The following is a 6,717-nucleotide window of genomic DNA, read 5'->3' as shown; positions in this document are numbered from 1 at the left end:
TATTCCTTCAATTTTTTGCTTTTGTGACAATCTTTTTATGTGTATTATTTGTTTTCTAAATATTGTCAATGCCCAAGTGAGAAAAAAATTAAAGCAGTGTAAAATTATTGCCCAGCCACATTTTTTTTTCAAATGTAATAGTATGTCAAGTGTCACCTCATGTGAAAAAGCATTTTGCAAGGAGTACAACGCACCCTTTGTTTTCTGAATATTTTCAAGGCCTGCGTGATAAAAAAATGAAAACCAATTGTTATAAATTCAAATTAGGCAAATCACACTAGAAATGTTGCAAAATGTTAGAAATTCATGCTACTATCGTTATGTTATTTCCCAGGGGAGGGACGGTGTCCATTTTGAACAATTTTTGCATCAAATAATGACCAACTTATTAAATTGGTTTTTATTATTTTATCACGTAGGCTTTGAAAAAGTTCAAAAAACAAATAGTGCGTTGTAATGCTTGAGAAAAGGGCTTATTCATACGAGGTGTCACTTGACATGCCATTGCATTTTAAAAAAAAGTTAGAGGTGACTGTGTATTTCTGACAATAGATAAACAAACACCAAATGCACCAAATACTAGGTAAGGAAAAATAAAAATTGGAATTTTCACCAAAATCGCCTAAGTCACTTGGAATTTTATTCCAGTTCAAAATTCCACGCTGTATTTAATGAACGTACGCAAAGATTGTCAAATCAATTGTCAAATCGATCATGTTTTTGGTCTTGGACTAGCTGAGCAACTGAGAGGTGGTTATGACGTCACAATTTTAAGTTCATTTCCTCAATTTTTTCCCATTTCCACTGAGAGTCTAACTTTAGAAACTGAAGTAAACGATTGGAATATGTGATTTGAAAACATATTTTAATTGGTTAAGGTGGTACTGAGAAATTTGAATACGCTGTAGAATTGAAATAGAAAGAGAAAAGGGAAATTGTAAACTTGTGCTACCAATAATATCAATTCATTATTTCCGAATGAAGTGTGTTCCATACATGTAATAAAGTACATTCCTCTGTCCGCAAAACTATCAGGAATGTGTTTACTGCAACATTATACAAAATCCAAAGCAGCAGGTATCACGCAGCTCCGGTCTTTTAAACAAACTTCAATAGTCTTCCTCCCGGCTTTCATTGAAAGCCACCTCTCTAAAATTCCTTCCTTTTAGTCATCATTGATTCTAAAAGCCAGGACATATGCTTGGAGGAAGACCTACCCCGAGGGTTGATTGAATGGCGTCGGTGACGTCACGATGATGGCGCGTTGTCCGGTCATCGACTTTTAGATGATGACGCCTTGGGCATAATTCTGTGCATACTCGCGGCCGAAACGCTCGATTTGCGATTTAGAACTATCAGCATTTTTAAATGCGAACAGGAGCAAACATCGCCTATTGTCCAGCGCAGCCTCATCCTCAAGATAACTTACAGGTAGTTTCACTTGTATCTAGGAATGACCACAAATTTTAAAGAACTCTGTGTTACCGACTCCTACTGGGCTCTATCCAATCCTCTGCTGCTAATGTCATTCGTTTCCTTGTGCTTGGAAATTGACCACGCGTTGCTAATTTTCGTTCGGTTTCCCCTTATAAAAGGTAAAATTTCGTTCAATTTCTTACTCTCCTAATTGCTTTAGGTCTATTTTTACAGTCATAGACATTTAGGTTGCAGTAAGTACTCGGTTTATAGATATCGGTACTGAAAAAATTTGGAGGTTAGATCACGTTATGCACTCATAGTGTGAAAATGGGAAAATCGCACAGATCTTCCTCTCGATCTAGTTCTGTCTCCAGCACGGACGCTCATAGACGAAGCCATCGAGACAAATCCGACCTCGAAAGGCGTTTACGCCATTTGGAACGGAAAGTCCGCAAATCTCGTCACGCCCGGAAACATCACACCAGGCGTAGTCGTTCCACATCTCTTTCTCCACGTCATACACATGAACGTGGGGAAAGAACAAGTCCTCTTCACAGCAGCAAGGAGTCAGAAGGGTTTGATCGCGGCACATTTTCTCGATGCCCGACCCCTATTTCTCTGCCAACCAACGGTGGCGAGCCTGAGACCGCTGATGTACTTGTTTGCTTGGAACCCGACCTCGAAAAAGAGGTTTTAGCCTTGTTAGGGGATGACCCATCAGAAAAATCTGAGGAGATTCACCTTCATGAAGCACTAACTGTGCGTTGGAACTACAACCTCACACGAGGTTTGGATGCTCAGGTAAAAACAGCATTATTGGGGAAATACCAAACACCAATCAATTGCGAATTACTCAAAGCACCAGAAATTCTACCTGCATTAGCCGATATACAAATCAAGAAGGATAAGTATCAACGTTTAGGTCAATCTCAATTGGGCGTGGGTCTCACCTCACTAGGTGAAGCTTTGACCCTTCTTCTGAAGGAGAGTGGTTCCCGAAATGAGGAATTATTGAAATTATTAATAGATTCCGGAAAAATTTTGACAGATCTTTTCTTTAATATGTCCCGATCTAGAAGAGCCAACATTGCTCAAAATCTTAATAAGTCTATGAAGGACATAATCCAGAAAGATACACCAGGTCACTTTCTGTTTGGAGAGGACTTAAGTGAACGCATTAAATCTGCAAAGACTTTACAAAAGTCAAGTTAGGACCTCAAAGCGGTACCAGATAAATTAATAGTAAAAACCCCTAAAATCAGTCAAAAAAGAGGGGGGGGGAAGGAACAACTAATTACCCATCCACCTCCAGGTCTTTAAACTCGAGGAGCTCGTTTCGGTCAACGAGGGACCTGAAACAAAAAGGGCGAGATCCTCGACCGTATCAGAGTTACAAAAATTACCGGAGTCGCAGTCCCTCACGCTCCAACAAACGTTAGAGGTAATAGCAGGTAGATTGTCATACTTCAGGACTGAATGGCGAAAAATCACTAATAATCACAAAGTTCTTGAATGGGTTAAATCTTTTAAAATCCATTTTGTAGTCGAGCCAATTCAGAATCGACCACCATCTTCTGCGAAATTAAACAAGGAGGAAAGGGATGCAATGTCGGTTTCCATAGATGCACTTTTAGGTGAAGGAGTGATTCGTAAGTGTCACCCTTGCACTGACCAATTTATATCAAATTATTTCTTGGTCAAAAAATCGAATTGCAAGAACCGCTTTATCTTGAATTTAAAAAATTTAAATAAACACCTGGATCCTCTCCATTTTAAGATGGAGGATATGCGAACAGTTACCAAACTCATAAAAAAGAACTGGGTTATGACATCCATTGATTTGAAAAATGCTTATTTTCTTATTTCTATTGACGAAAACTCTAGGAAATATCTTAGGTTTGAATTTAGAAATCACCTATTTGAGTTTGTGTGCATGCCCTTTGCATTGTCGATTGCTCCCTATGTTTTCACAAAAATTATCAAACCAGTTGTAAACTGGTTACGTATGGAGGGAGTTTTTTGTGTGAACTATTTAGACGATTTTTTAATTTTATCAGAAAACTATAAAGTTGGTCTAAGAAATACTCACCTAGTATTATCTCTACTAAAATCTTTAGGATTCATTATTAATGAAGATAAAAGTTGTATAATTCCAAACACAAATTGCAAATTTCTAGGTTTTTTGTTTAACTCAAGTGAACTAACAGTAGAATTACCGCATGACAAGAAGCAAGCTATTTTACAGACAATTTTACAGATTAAAGTTTGTAAGAAATTAAAAATTAGGAAAATGGCTCAACTTTTAGGTACTTTAACATCTGCTTGTCCGGCAGTGACGTATGGCTGGTTATACACCAAACATCTCGAACGGGATAAATTCCTTGCCTTAAGCAACTCTAAGGGCAACTATGAATCATATATGCAGCTTTCCATCCAGTCTTTGAAGGATCTCGATTGGTGGACTAACACGATTCCTTCATCTAAGAACAGAATAAGGAATGATGAATTTCATTTAGAAATATTTACGGATAGTTCTTTGACAGGGTGGGGAGCACACTGTAAGGGCACATCTGCTAGTGGCAACTGGCCAATGGACTTACAGCGGGAACATATTAATTTTTTAGAACTTTTAGCAATCTTTCATGGACTAAGATGTTTTGCGAGAAATTGTTCGAATCTGAATATTCTTATTCGTACTGATAACACTACAGCTTTGTCGTATATAAATAAAATGGGTAGTGTACAATATCCAAAATTAAGTTCTCTTGCTCGTGACATTTGGCAGTGATGCAAAAATCGTAACTTATGGTTACACGCCTCGTACATTCGTTCAGAATGTAATGATATAGCAGACAAGGAATCTCGAAAGTTGCCTGTAGAAACAGAGTGGTCGCTATCACAAGAGGCATTTACCAAAGTGGTAAATAAATTTGGTCAACCTGAAATTGATCTATTTGCTTCCTTTTATAACACCAAATGTGACACATATGTGTCTTGGAAACATTGCAACTGATTCGTTTACTATTTCTTGGAGTGATTATTACTTTTATGCTTTTCCGCCATTCAGTCTCATTTTAAGAGTTTTAAACAAAAATCATATGTGATAAAGCAGTGGGGATAGTAATTGTTCCCAAATGGTCATCGCAGCCGTGGTATCCCTTACTATCTAAATTGCTGGTTCAAGCCCCTTTAAATTTAGAAGCAAATCCTCATCTACTTTCTTCTCCTTATAGTTACGAACAACACCCTCTGAGGCTTACTCTGGTTGCCACACTTTTGTCAGGGAAGTTTTTTCTCAGAAGAAAAATACCCGAACAATCAATCCCTATAATGTTGCAGTCTTTGTCGACCGGGACTTTAAAGCAGTATGACTGCACATACAGCAGCTGGTGGCTTTTCTGTTCAAAGTTCAATCTATGTCCTTATATTGCTACTTCCAATGAGGTACTACAATTTTTGCAGGACATATTTACCTCAAAAAATTATAGTTATGGGACGTTTAATTCCCATCGCTCAGCTTTATCTTTAATCATTCCTGATATTGGAACTAATATTTACATAAAACGATTTTTGAAGGGGATAGCGCGACTTCGCCCGGTACGTCGCAAATACGACTTTACTTGGGATCCCAGTAAGGTCTTAGATTTTTTGAATAACTTGTTTCCTAAGACCAACCTTTCATTGCAAAAACTCACGTACAAATTGATCACGCTGTTAGCACTGATCACTGGACATCGTGTTCAAACACTATCCTTGATTAAATTATCAAATATTCTTAAGATGGATACCAAAATTCAGATCCGAATAACAGAAAACATTAAAACGTCTTTACTGACAAAAAACGAACCGTGCCTTCAAATCCCTTTCTTTAACGAACAACCTGGAGTTTGTGCTGCTCTAACCTTATCAGACTATATCCAGAGGACTGCTCAGATTCGTAAAGATGTTGACTCTCTGTTCCTGACAATAAAATCACCTCATAAAGCAGCTAATAAACAAACATTAAGTAAATGGATAAAAACCACATTATCTATGGCTGGAATTAATACTAGTATTTGCTCAGCTCATTCAACTAGCCATGCGTCATCATCTGCAGCTTTACGCAAAGGCATTTCATTGGATGTAATCCATAAGACTGCAGGTTGGTCCGAAAAGTCACAAACTTTTGCCAAAACCTACAATCTGCCTCTAGCTGCAGAGACCGATTTTGCCAAGGCAATTATGCAATGAGTCATGTGCCTTTTTTCCTTTTCGTTATTAAAAGAATATATGTTTTGTTTATCTTTAATTTTACAATGTAGACGCTCAAATAAACTTTTGATGTTATTGGGCCCCTTTTCTACGTTGTCACAACCTTTCTCTTTAAACTTCTACCTGTAAGTTATCTTGAGGATGAGGCTGCGCTGGACAATTAAACAGTCAAACGAGAACTTACCGAAGTTCGACTATAATTGTCCTAGCAGCCTCATCCGAAGAGATAACTCCCACCCATCCCAAATTTGAAACCCCGTATATAGGTCGGTTGTGACTTGTTCTTCCAACTTAATGACATTAGCAGCAGAGGATTGGATAGAGCCCAGTAGGAGTCGGTAACACAGAGTTCTTTAAAATTTGTGGTCATTCCTAGATACAAGTGAAACTACCTGTAAGTTATCTCTTCGGATGAGGCTGCTAGGACAATTATAGTCGAACTTCGGTAAGTTCTCGTTTGACTGTTTAATTCTCCGGCCTCTCTCCGTCTAAACCCGGACGCTAGCGCAAAGCGCCCGGAGCTCACCACTGCACTGCTAGTCTTCCTGCTCGCTCGCCCGCTATTTCCATGCTCTATTTTTCCTAATAGATGCATTTTATTTTATGCCCCACCTCTTGTGTTTTTATTCATTAGAAACCACGAATGTAGGGTACGTACTTTGTTTCAGGGTTTTGAGAAAAATAAATAAAAAACTAAAACAACAGTCTAGCTCACAGATCAAAATACAATGTGTTTTTAAATGATTCGCATCTAGTAACCTTTAGAATTGGTTTAGATGTAAAAAAATTTTGCCGCTCTGCTCAATTAAATTCTCTTTCAATAAATGTCAAAACTGTCAGTTGTGAAATTTACAAATTGTCAATTTATAATTTTTAAAAATTTCGTTAAATTACAACTAAATTGTTACACTATGCAAGAAAACACTTTTATTATTGTCGAAGCTTGAGTTGAAGATTTAATAAATGGAGAATGGTAATATTCGGTGTCTAAATGCCTGTCATTAATTCTATAAAGCGGCATTTCTGATTTTACATGGGAAATTCACA

At 37.6% G+C, this 6,717-nt stretch overlaps 1 long non-coding RNA gene across 1 annotated transcript; it reads left to right on the top strand.

Annotated features, from left to right (window-relative positions):
* Positions 1-1,419: 1,419 nt before the first annotated feature.
* On the top strand, positions 1,420-5,745 carry LOC135267200 (uncharacterized). The gene is made up of 2 exons (XR_010335556.1): positions 1,420-1,595; positions 1,651-5,745. It is a non-coding gene; the product is annotated as an uncharacterized LOC135267200 (long non-coding RNA).
* Positions 5,746-6,717: the final 972 nt, after the last annotated feature.

This window comes from Tribolium castaneum, chromosome 1 (genome assembly GCF_031307605.1).
Source record: "Tribolium castaneum strain GA2 chromosome 1, icTriCast1.1, whole genome shotgun sequence".
NCBI classification, from domain to species: Eukaryota; Metazoa; Arthropoda; class Insecta; order Coleoptera; family Tenebrionidae; genus Tribolium; species Tribolium castaneum.
Note: the sequence above shows the minus strand (reverse complement) of the source record. Positions and strands in the feature narration are given on the sequence as shown.